The sequence below is a fragment of the Ochotona princeps genome, chromosome 13 (assembly GCF_030435755.1).
Source record: "Ochotona princeps isolate mOchPri1 chromosome 13, mOchPri1.hap1, whole genome shotgun sequence".
Taxonomy (NCBI): Eukaryota; Metazoa; Chordata; class Mammalia; order Lagomorpha; family Ochotonidae; genus Ochotona; species Ochotona princeps.
In genome coordinates, this window is record NC_080844.1 from 3893819 (window position 1) to 3906411 (window position 12593).

At 47.4% G+C, this 12593-nt stretch overlaps 1 pseudogene; it reads left to right on the forward strand.

The window, feature by feature from the left end:
• The first annotated feature begins 2090 nt into the window (after positions 1-2090).
• LOC131481643 (ribosome biogenesis protein BMS1 homolog) lies at positions 2091-3244 on the forward strand (annotated as a pseudogene).
• The last annotated feature ends 9349 nt before the right edge of the window (positions 3245-12593 follow it).

Sequence of the window (12593 nt, forward strand, 5' to 3'; positions counted from 1 at the left end):
AGATGTTCCATGGGATGGTTCACTCCCAAGCACAGGTTGGTTCACTGCACAGGCTGGAGCTGAGCCAATCTGAAGCCAGAAGCCTCTCCTGGGTATCACATGTGGGTGTAGAGTCCAAGGCTTTGGTTCATCTTTGACTGCTTTCCCAGCCCACAAGCAGGGAGCTGGATTAGAACTGATGTCCATGTGGGAACCTGACACATTCAAGGCAAGGACTTGAAGTGCTATGCTATCGCACCAGACCCAATAACCACTTTTTTTTTTAAAGATTTATTCATTTTATTACAGCCAGATATACACAGAGGAGGAGAGACAGAGAGGAAGATCTTCCGTCTGATGATTCATTCCCCAAGTGAGCCGCAACGGGCCGATGCGCGCCGATCCGAAGCCAAGAACCAGGAACCTCTTCCGGGTCTCCCACGCGGGTGCAGTGTCCCAAAGCATTGGGCCGTCCTCAACTGCTTTCCCAGGCCACAAGCAGGGAGCTGGATGGGAAGTGGAGCTGCCGGGATTAGAACCGGCGCCCATATGGGATCCCGGGGCTTTCAAGGCGAGGACTTTAGCCGCTAGACCACGCCGCCGGGCCCTCACTTTTCTTTTTTCTTAAAGAAAAGAAATTGACACATGCACAGGATCCCTCTGATTCTGTATAAGGCAGTTTAAGGGCAGTGGTGGGTGCAGGAATATCCAGGAACAAGTTTTGCAGGAATGCATGTGATTGGCTGGGCTGCAGACAGCTCAGAGTGGTCCTGTTGAGGGGTTTCGTCCCTGAGCGAGGATCCAGCTGGCGCTGCCCTGGCCCTTGGCGGGGCTCGGGGTGCAAGACGCGGGACACCCCAGCAACCAGGCCAACACAGACACAGCGCCTCCTCAAGACATCGCGCCCATTGCGAGGACTCCTTGCTTGGTATATGTTTGACAAGGAAAGAATCTTGATTGAATTTGAACTGTAATACTGCATCAAGGTGGAGGAATACACAAGGGGGGAGGGGAGAGGGAGGGGTGAGGGGATTCCGAGAGCCTATGAAACTGTCACATAATGCAAAATATAAAAAAAAGACCTCGCGCCAACTGCGCCTGCGCGCGCTCTCAGCCCCTCACCAGCCCGGCTTCAGGATGCCGCCTGCAATGCGTTCCTCCGCCGGCCCCTTTCTTGTTCTCCCTGTGTTTCCGTAGCCGGCGCAGTGAGTGTGGGACCGCCTTCCGCTTCCGGCGGCGTGCGTGCGGGCGTGAGGAGGAGCAGCAGTTGCGTGCGAGCGGCTCAGTGGCGCGGGCTGTGCGGGCGTGCGGGGAAGACGCGTGTGGGCGCGGGGCGGGCGGCGCGGGGAGCCCTCCCGCGGGCCTCGAGGGCGGTCCTTGCAGCAAGCGCCTGGCGAGTGGGAAGTGGACAGTGGGGACCTGCTGGAGAGGGGACTCCGGAGAGGTGAGTGAGCAAGGGCGGGGACAGCGGGTGTGGGTGCTGTGTGCGGAGAGTGGGGTGTAGGGTGCTGAAGTAGGGACAGGGGTGTGGGGTGCTGGGTGCAGACAGCTCGCTTGAGGTGTAGGGTACTGAGGTGTGGATGACACAGCCGTGGGGGGGTACTTTGCGGTGACAGCGCGGCCGTGAGTGTGCGTTGCTGTGTGCGGACAGTGGGTTGTGGGGTGCAGGGCGATGACTGCGCGGATATGGGGTGTCGGTGCTGTGTGGGGAACATCGCTACCCTAGGGTGCTTAGTGTTGTGGTTGGGGATAGCGTGGCCATGGGGTGTGGGGTGCTGAAGTGGTAACAGCACTGCTGCGGTGCGTGGAGTGCTGAAGTTGGGAACACTGGGCTGCTGGGGGTGGGAAGAGCGCGACCGTGGGGTGTGGGGTGCTGATTGTGGACAAGGAGGCCTTGCAGTGCTGGCTGTTGCTTGGGGACAGCGAGGCTGTGCGGTGGGGGGTGCGGAGGGGATGTAAACACAGCTGTGGGATGGCGAGCTCCTGGCAGAGATGCTGCGGGCAGGTTCCTAGCTGCTTCTGTTCATTTGGGGTCCTTTCCCACGAGGTGCGACCGACAGTAAGCTGCTGTGTTCACTGCCGGTGCCAGGTAGTTTTGAGTCAGTTCCTTGTGCAACCCTGAGCGCGCACCATGGAGGCCAAGGACCAGAAGAAGCACCGGAAGAAGCACAGTGGGCCCAAGGCCGAGAAGAAGAAGCAGCGCCATCTGCAGGAGCTGCAGCTGGGAGAGGAAGAGGATGCCCGCAGGAGGAACCCCAAGGCCTTTGCTGTGCAGTCGGCGGTGCGGATGGCACGCTCCTTCCACAGGTGGGTGGGAACAGGGAGCTGGTGGTGCTGGCACTTGGGCTGAGGAGTTGGCTGTGGCTCTGAAGGAGCTGCGCCTTCCGGCAGGTGCCTTGTCTCAGATCCCGGTGGGAGGCTGTTCCCATGGAAGCTTCCTCTCCTGTGAGCCCTTTCTGCTGGTTTGTGCATACTGGCTGGTGACTTTGTCTAAGAGAGAAACATTGGTGGAATTTAATTGATAAAATAAAATGTTTCTCTGAAATGTAAGCGACCTCTGTCCCTTTTAGGGTGCTTTCATGTCATTGTATGAAATACTGAATTGGCAGTATTGAATACTTGAATAGCTTTAAGGAGCAAGTCCTTGCTGTGTGTCCCACCATCATGGTATTGTTCACACATTATGCATTCATGTGAGTTTAGGAATTATTCTTGTCCTCATTTTACAGGTCAGAAAATGGAGGCCCAGCAAGCAAGTAACTAATTCTATAACCAAGAAAGGAGGAGAATTAAATTTAGCTCCCAAATATCAGTTCTTGTCCATTAGTGATATACAGCCTCGGTGTTTCCGTTTTACTTAGGAAGCAGATTGATCTGTCTACAGTGCTCCACTCCCTAAGTCCTGTAGGCTTGTGTGTGTTGACTGTTGGGGCCAGAAATGATCCAAGTGAGTTAGTTCCATCTGTCAATTGTCTGCTCTGTCTGAGATCTATGCTTGCAAGGGCTTTATCTTCTTTTGTATTGTGTAAGTCAATGTGCTTTTTTTTTTCTTTTCTTTTTTGAAATAAATAGGACTCAGGATTTGAAGACAAAAAAGCATCACATTCCAGTGGTTGATTGAACTCCCCTGGAGCCCCCACCCATAGTAGTGGTGGTGATGGGGCCCCCGAAAGTTGGAAAGAGCACTTTGATCCAGTGCCTCATCCGGAACTTCACCAGGCAGAAGCTGACAGAGATCAGGGGCCCTGTGACCATTGTATCAGGTGAGGGGTGCTGCTGCGGAGCCTAAAGCCTCACGTCCCGTTCCCCGGGAAACTGATGGACACATGCTGGTGGCAGGCGTTAGTTTGTCTGGTTGATTTGGCCTTGGCCAATGAGCTGCTTGGGGAGGCTGTTGGGCCTGGGCAGGCTGGCGTGTCATGGTGAGCCCGTTGATGTAGCAGACAGTGTGCACCTGCTGTGTGCTAAGTGCCGCTGGCCCTGGTGAGACATGTTCTTGTGATGGTGAGAGGGGAATTTCCTTTTTTGCTGTAAGCACTTGTGCTTTCTGGGGGTGGAGGGGAGATGTTGAGTTTTGTGCTTGAGGTAGAATTTGGAGTCTCGTGGCACAGGGGTGATACAGATTGAGACTTTTCCTTCTCTTTGGGGCATTCTTGGTCATCTCCTGTTTATCTTGATGCAGGGATGGTTGTTGGTTGTGGACATGTAGTTGTGTTAGGTTTGTGGATGTTCTTAGCTGTAATGAGAGCACAGAGACATTGGATGGGGATGCAGACCAGTGGGGCCATGGTCTACATGGAGCCCTTCCAGTCACCGTCTTACCTGTTGGAGCGCTTTACTCACCTGGGTAGGCTTTTCGTAGTGTTGTAAATAAAAAAAAAAAAAAAAAAAAAAAAACCCAGAACAAATAAACTAAGATGTGATTTGCTGTACACAGCTTGTTCTCTTAAGAACAGATATTTTTTGTCTTGCGCAAGTCAACTGATGCAACATTTTATTGGGTGTGATTTTAAAGTGTCGGAATTAATGGGTGTAAAGTCTTTTCCCTGGGGTTCCCTAATAGTAAAATGTAGCTGTTTTCATTTACAGGTAAAAAGCGCAGACTCACCATCATCGAATGTGGGTGTGACATTAACATGATGATTGACCTGGCTAAAGTAGCAGATCTGGTAAGGCAGTGGGTGTGGCCTGGGTTTCTGACGGGGACTGAGAGCAGTGTGTGACAGGCTGTTTAACCCTCGTGGAAGGGAAGAATGTTTAGTGATTAGGAGGTTTGGTGAGTATGCTAGTGGATCCAGAAGATGGGGTTGAGTTATTGTTGTTCTTAGCATAAACATGAAGTGAGTAAAGGGAGAGCTATTTTAAAGCAAACCACAGGATGGAGAAAATCTTTGGTGAACGTTGCTGATCAAAGCTCATTAGTTTATATAGACGCACATTCCCACAGATGAAGCAGTAAGAAATGTGCAGGGCACTGTTGGAACAGCCTTCTGCAAGGTTAGTTTGCATAACCCTGAGTGCGTCCTGGAAGTGAAGAGGTGTGAGCTTCTTATCACATAGACATTGCAGCTTCCAGCAGTTAGAAAACATGGAAGGATGAGAACCGTGCTGTTCAGCAAACATGAAGTCATGTACACACAGGCCAAAACCATCCCGATCAGGAATTTGAGGGTGGGAGATCTCTCCTTTTTGTTTCGTGTATTCAGTTTTGCTGAACTGTTTGGTTTAGGGAGCTGTGAATTTTGCCTTTTGGTGGAAGACTCCTAAAATTTTTTCAAAAAGCAAATATAGTGTTATAAAAACTGTCAGAGTCCGAAGTTGCAGTCAAGTTTTGGACCTCTACTTACTTGCTATGAGTGAAAACTCATACTGTTTTCAACACAAAATAGCATGAACTAACTCAGTGTGTGTATGTAAATGATTGAAACAGTCAAATGTAAAAGTTATTAATTTTTCTTTATGTAAAATATATCACATTCTATTTTTTAATAGCATACATATGAAGAGAGATTGTCTTTTGTGTGTGTGTTTTAATGTTTTCTGAAGGAACACATGCATTTGGTACAATACTCAGACTGGATCCAGTTTCCACAGACTACATACACATTATCTTTGACCTCTGGTCCCATTCAAAGCAGTATCCTTCCAAATGCCTAGGAACCCAAGACTCCTTCAAAACCACAAATAGTAATTCGTCACATGTACTGTTTGTGTTTGAATTGTATCCCATATTTTTCAGATCCATCATCACGGAGTACCGTGGCTCAGACTTTATTGTGTGGTTTGTCTGCACCATCATTCATGAACATGGCTCATGTGGTTGCTGTGTCCTGGATGGCAGAAAGCCTCCTAAATTATGAGGACACCCATCTGTCACATGGGTTCAGTGTGTGCATGCCCGTGTGTGTACTGGAAGGGCCATAAAGACTGTGATTTGGTCAATGGAGGTTGGCAGCCAAGGAAGCCAAGTTGCTTCCTACCTGTTCTTCCTGTCCTACAACAAATGGGTTTGCCTGTTGGTATCTCATGGTGTGAGGCAGAGTGTCAGGATACTCTGTAGCAAGTCCCCTGGACTTGAACTTGTTCCATTGTGACTGCGGAATTGTGCAGGCTTGGCCTGTAGTCTGCAGAGGTTTGTGTGCCTTCTCACAGCTGCTAGTAACCCACCTTGGTGTCTGTCCAGATGAGTAGTGTGAGTGAGATGCAGCCAGTGGGCCAGACATAAATGATGTGTTTCACTTCCAGGTCTGAAGCGCAATGGTCTCCGGGGCAGCACTTGTATTCTCTTGTTGTCTGTGAGCTTCTCTCATGCTGCCCTCCAGCGAGGGTCAGATGCTCACTGCCTGCCAGGGACGCCTTCAGATTCCTGTTCAGATGTGCCATCCGGAAGCCACACTCGTCAGAGCCAAGCAATGTGGAGATGACAATGTAAAGAAGCCTTTACCAAAAAAAAAAGTGGTTTCTCTTTGAACCTCAAGTAAGTAAAAGTAGAGTAAGAACCTCCACGACAGCTGCTTTTCTGAAAAATGGCAGGAAAATGTGCCTAAGGCTTTTTAAAATAACTCATAATGAGGAAAACTGAATTTAGAAAACACAAAGGAATCTTTTTTTAGGGAACAAATGTTTAGATTGTGGTAACAAAATTTTAGTTAAATATAAACTATTTGTGAGCATGTAAGCCACTTCAGAATCCGTACTTTATAAAACATCACAAATACTTGGGATAAATCAGGCATAGTAAAACAAGCTTATGTAAAGTTCTTGTGCTGTGGAGAACTTTACTATTACATGGTGAGCACATTGCATGGCAGATATAATTTCTGCATGTTTTCCTTTTTCATTTATTTTTTAAGCTTTTTTTCTTTTTCAAGATTATTTTTAGTACAAAGTTAGATAAATAGAGACAGGAGGAGAGAGAGAAATGTCTTCTGTCTGATAATTCACTCCCCAAGTGACTGCAACGGCCGGAGCTAAGCTTATCCGAAGTCAGCAGACTGGAGCCTCTTCCAGGTCTCCCACGCAGGTGCAGCATCCCAAGGCTTTGGGCCGTCCTCGACTGCTTTCCCAGGCCAAGCTGGGAGCTGGATGGGAAGCGGGCCTGCCGGGGTTAGAACCAGTGGCCATATAGGATCCCAGCACCGTTAAAGGGAGGATTTTAGCCGCTAGACCATGGCACCAGGCCCCTATTTTTTTAATTTTTCTTTGAAAGTCAGATACACAGAGAGGAGGAGAGACAGGGATGAAGATCTTCCGTCCGTTGATTCTCTCCCCAAGTGACTGCAGTGGCCAGAGCTGAGCCAATCCAAAGCTAGGAGCCTCTTCCTGGTCTCCCACAAGGCTGCCGGACCCAAGTGCTTTGGGCCATCCTGGAGTGTTTTCCCAGGCCACAAGCAGGGAGTAGAACAAGCGCCTATATAGGATTTCGGCACTTGCAAGGCAAGGACTTTAGCTGCTCGGGTACTCCGCCAGGCCTTGTATTTACAATTTCGTTGGAACTAAACAGAATCACTGAAATCTCAAAAACTTATAATTCAAAGCCCCAAGCGATTTTTTTTTTAAGATTTATTTATTTTGATTGGAAAGTCAGATTTACAGAGAGGAGGAGAGACAGAGAGGAAGATAATCCGTCCGATGGTTCACTCCCGATGCGGCCACAATGGCTGGAGCAGAGCCAAATGAAGCCAGGAGCCCAGAACTCTTCCAGGTCTCCCACGTGGGTGCAGGGTCCAAGGCTTTGGGCCATCCTTGACTGCTTTCCCAGGCCACATACAGGGAGCTGGACGGCAAGCAGGGCTTCCGGGATTAGAACCGGTGCCCATATGGGATCCTGGCGCACACCAGGCAAGGATTTTAACCCTACGCTATCACGCCAGGCCCCCAAACAATTATTTTTAAAGACTTCCTTTAATTTTATTGGAAAACAAAAGAGTAAGAGAGAGAGAGGAAGACAAAGAAGGATCTTGTATCTGGTATTTCACTCCCCAAATGCGGCAATGATGGACCTGGGCCAGTCCACAATCAGCCTCTTCTGTGTCCTCCAAATGGGTGCAGGGTACCTATGGGATAATAGCATCATAGGTGGTGGCTAAAACCCATTATATCCCAGTGCTGGCCCCAAGGACATATTTCTCTAAAGCTACTTCCATGCAAATGTCATAGTCAAGAACACAATTTTTATATTCAGCACAAGCTTGAGTTAATTTTAAAAGCAATCTAGGGCACTGCCCACTCCATGCAGTAACTTTGAACCTTACAGAGGCCCAAGAGTTCCTGTCACTTCTTTTTCATCCTCTAAAGCTGTAAGGATGATTCTTAACTCCTGGATCACTGAAGAACAGACTATGGGCCGGGTTTGACCTGTGCGTTGTGGTTCGAAGACAGCTACGGTCTGGTTAACAGCTCATCTAGACTTTGGAACCAGACTTCCTGGCCTCAAATTTCAGGTGTGTGGTAGGTGACCTGTGACAAAGGCCTGTGCATCTGTTGTTCAGTTTTCTTCTGAGGAAAAAGGCAGTTTCTGGTAGGGATTAGGTCCTATGAGCATCTGCTAGGGGCTTAGACCCAAGCAGAGAACATTGTAAATGTTAGCTCTTGTAGGGGAGAGTAACTTCCTTGCATCAGATCTGTAATATTTACAAAATGTTGCTACACCACACACAGCTGCTGCTTTGTCAGTTGTCAAAAATGGTCCATGTTTTCCATGACTTTCAGTTCTCCTTCTTCCATGCCTACGTCGACCCAGCCTTGGCATCTGGGGACCCTTTGGTGTGGATTACCATGTTCCTTGGGCTTGCCCTCACCGATTTGGTTGTTAACATAAGTGTGAACATATGTTTACATATCATACAATTCACTCTTTGATGGAGTTTGTAGATAGACACAGTCACATGATGGTACACCATGTTTGGATATAGAACATTTCCATCACCACAAATGTCTTCCACTGTCTCTTGCAGCTGACTTCTTTCCTCAGCTCCAGTTTCTAGCAAGATTCCTATATTAGCAATCCCTATACTTTTGCTGTTTGTATGGTGCCATGTCAATAGAATCAAATAGGATACAATCTGTCGTGTGTGGGGTGCGTCTGAGATCCATTCATGTAGTTTCCGCATCAGTAGATCATCTCTTTACTGCAGAGTGACATTCTGTTGTTTGGGAACAGCTTCATTTGCTTTTGCATTCACCCGGTGAAGGTCATGTGATTTTTTTTTTCCAGTTTTTGTCTGTTATCAGTAAGGTTTGTCTGAACTTCTATATGGAAATATCTGTGGGTTAGATTTTTCACGTGTAATGCAAATATCCAGCAGTGATGTTGTGGCGCTGTATGCTAGATGCCTGTTTAGCTTCATAAGAAGCTACTAAACAGCTTGTCAAAAGGTTGTAGTCCATTGCATTCCTACCAGCAACATGTGAGAATTCTAGTTTCTTCATATCTTTGCCAACACTTCTCATTGTCCAGTTTTTTACTTACAGCTGTCTTATTGGCTGTGTACTGTTATCCTACTGAGGGTTTGATTTGCATTTTGGGGAACTGATAGTGCTAAGAATCTTTCTGGACTCACTGATCATTGATACACTTGCTATGGTCAGTTGCAGTTCTTTTGCCCATTTTGAGGGGGTTGCTCTTCTGATGTTTAAGTTATGAGTGGTCTTTACATTTCAGGATTATGAATTCAAGTCTATCAGTAAGTGTTTTTACAAACATTTTCTTTTCTCATACAGTCTTTCTCTTTAGTTTCTTAGCAGTTGCTGTCAGAGAGTGAGAGCTGAATTTCGCTGTTGCCCATTTTTTTAAAAAGATTTTTTTTTATTATTATGAAGTCAGACATACAGAGAGGAGGAGAGACAGAGAAGATCTTTCATCCGATGATTCACTCTCCACTTGAGCGCAACGGCCTGTGCTGAGCCAATCCAAAGCCAGGAGCCAGGAAGTTCCTCCAGGTCTCCCACACGGGTGCAGGGTCCCAGAGCATTGGGCCATCCTCGACTGCTTTCCCAGGCCACAAGCAGGGAGCTGGATGGGAAGTGGACCTGCCGGGAATACAACTGGCACCCATATGAGATCCCAGCGCTATTCAAGGCGAGGACTTTAGCCGCTAGGCCACGCCACCTGGCCCTTGATGTTGCCCATTTTATGTGTTTTTTTGCTTTATGGATCATATTTTGGGAATTGACTGTGTTTTTGGAATCTGACTCATCAGAGACCCACAAGATTGATTTGCTATATTCTTTGAAAAGTTTTATATTTTAGCCATAAATATATATGTATGATTCATTTTAGGTTATCTTTTTTGTAGTATAGGGTCAGATTTCAAGTTAGCATTTTCGTCTATGGATATCTAGTTGTGCATAAATATTGATTCAAAAGACTGCTCCTCATTGGCATCTTTGTCAATGACTTTAATCTGTATACCTATTTCCATCCCTGTCTGCTGTTCCTAAAGTTGTGTTTTTCTACAGTGTCATCTAGGTGGAATCCCAGACTGCATAAGCTTTTATGTCTGCGATGCACTTGAGGTGTGTTGATGTCATTGTATACGTCCGTAGTATATGCCCTTTGACCCCTAAGTGACATTGCATTGCTGGAGATATCTCAGTTTACTTTTTCTTTCATCTGTGGAAGATAATTAGATTTGTTTTCACTTTTTTTTTTTACCTGTTATCAGTAAAGTTCCTGCTCTGTTGCAGTCAACTCTGTGTTTATTCTTATTCATGTCATCCTGACAACTATAAATAAATTTAAATTGCGAGGTCACATACCATTTTCCCTCTTTCATTTCCCCAAGTGGTTTTCTCTCTTCCAAGACCTTGGTTTCTTTGTACAGATTTCAGGATCAGCTTGTCAATCTCTTAAGAAAATGCAATAGATTTTTTTTCTTGGTATTATCCACATGCGAGTTTCTTCAAATGAGGCTGTCATTTTTTTTTTCTTTGATACTAATGCATATTCCAACCTTTGTTCTTAGGATTGCATGCACTCCCATGTGCATGGCACTCCAAGGCAAGCCTGAATGAAGTGTAACTTGCACATATAAAGTTACGACTGGTTCTTTTGAAAGATATCTGCCTTTTCCCACCCCCAATCCTCTAATGCATCAGAAACAGCATTGGGAGCTCATTGTGTCAGTCAGCCTGTTGTGTGTCCTAGGATCATCATTCACCATACATCATCTAACCCTCATAGAGCTCAGTGAATGCCCCTTTAGGATCCCATTCTCACCATTGAATGAGCTCATTCAATCCCGTGTATTCCCTTCTGCATTCAAACTCTTTATGTAAGCCTTGTGTTCACCGTAGTGGTTGGTTGGTATGTCTTACACATGAATTTCTTGACCATGGAAAATTATATCATCTATCCTTACTCATATTCATCTGTTTTATAGGTAACTGAGAAGAGTCTATTTTAAAACTTATACCCAGGCACACCCCTAGTGGGCAGGGAGCTCAGTGAGTGTGGGCGATCACCCCTGGATCTGGCCTGCCACCTGTTGTGCGTGACCCACGGCCTGCCTGCCAGCCGTGAGTATTGTATGTGACCTATGACATGATTGGAGGGTCTAAAGAGATAGACGTGCCTACTAGCCAATGACAGTGCCATTGCTCAGTGGCAGGACTGTTGGCAGACAGACCCCTGCCATCCCCTTTCTTAGTGTGTATAAGTTTGCACTTGCATTACAATAAACGGACATGTTGCATCAGACTGTGTGGTTGTTCTTGATACTAAAGAACACTGTCGCCTTACTCCTGGATGTTTATGAGGACCTGCAGCTGGGAATGCCCTGAGAAGTGGGACCACACTGCCTCGGGCCCAGATCCTTCTGGGTTGTGTGGCATCTGGGAAGAGCCTGCAGAATGCCTGGGGAAGGGAATTTGTAGACATTTTGAAGAGGGTGCCGCCAAGAGCATGTTTCATAGGTGTAGGATGACTTCTGGGGACTTTGCCCGATCAAGCCACTGCATTCATAGGTCTTCAAGGGAGCTGACCTGGTCTGGGAGCTGGCCTGGTAAAGGAACTTTGGGGACTCTACTGCTAGGCTACAGTTGCACTGGTGAGCAGGAGAGCTGGGGTGGAGACAGGTCAGGTTAGGCAAGACTGCAGCACCAGTCAGCATGTGTGCGGACCAGGTGTGGGGCAGGCTGGATTGGGCTAGGATACATTACCTGCTGGATCTCCTGAGAGCCAGAATGCAGTGAGCATCACAGAGTTAGGCTGGAGGCAGGTTGTTCTGGGCTGGCTTTCAGCACGTGCTGGTGTGTGAGGACAAGGCGTGTGGTGGGCTGGGCTGGGCCGAAGCAACCCCAGTTCCTACGAGCACTGGAGCTGGGGGCAGAACTGCCCGTGCAGCTGCACCCACTGTTATGTGCATTGGCTGATGCAGATTATGGATCCAACCTGAGCCTGAACCAGTGGAGCACAAGAGTCAAGTTGGAAGACTCCAGATGAGATTTCTTAGGGGACTCCCCAACTAGACCACTGGACTCAAACCCTGGCATCAGGGAGAACTACAAGATATGTGGTCTGACCTTGGAGTGCACGTGTCAGGGCTGGGCCTCCTCATTTGCCAATGCCCATGCACTAGAGAACATACCCGGATGCACATGAAAGTCATGACAGCCAGCTGCTCTGAGCCAGAAGAGGACATGGAGTAACTCATCAAAAGATGGGAAACAGACAGATGACACACCTGTGCTGCACAAGCTTTGCAGCAAATGCCCAAGTCCGTGGATGCCCTGAAATCTACCCGGTTGTCCAATGGACCGTGAAAAGGTTTTCTCAGCCCTGTGGCAATGAAGCCAGCAACTGTGGAAACAATATTGAAAACAACACCTTAAACCCTTATGACCATGACTGTGGAGATGTCTATTAGTCACTGCAGTTCTGATCATTTTTACCTAAACTATTTTAGGCCAGTGTATTATAAAAGCCCATAATGATATTATTCCTGAACTGATCATCTAGTTGTTAGGGAAGAGCCCTGTGTAGATAACAATACTTGAAAGAGGTGTCAGGGCCAGCATTGTGATGCAGTGGATTGGGCCACTGCTTCCGGTGTTGGCATCTTTTATCAGTTCCACTTCCAATCCAGCTTCCTGCTGACTCACCCAGGAACGCA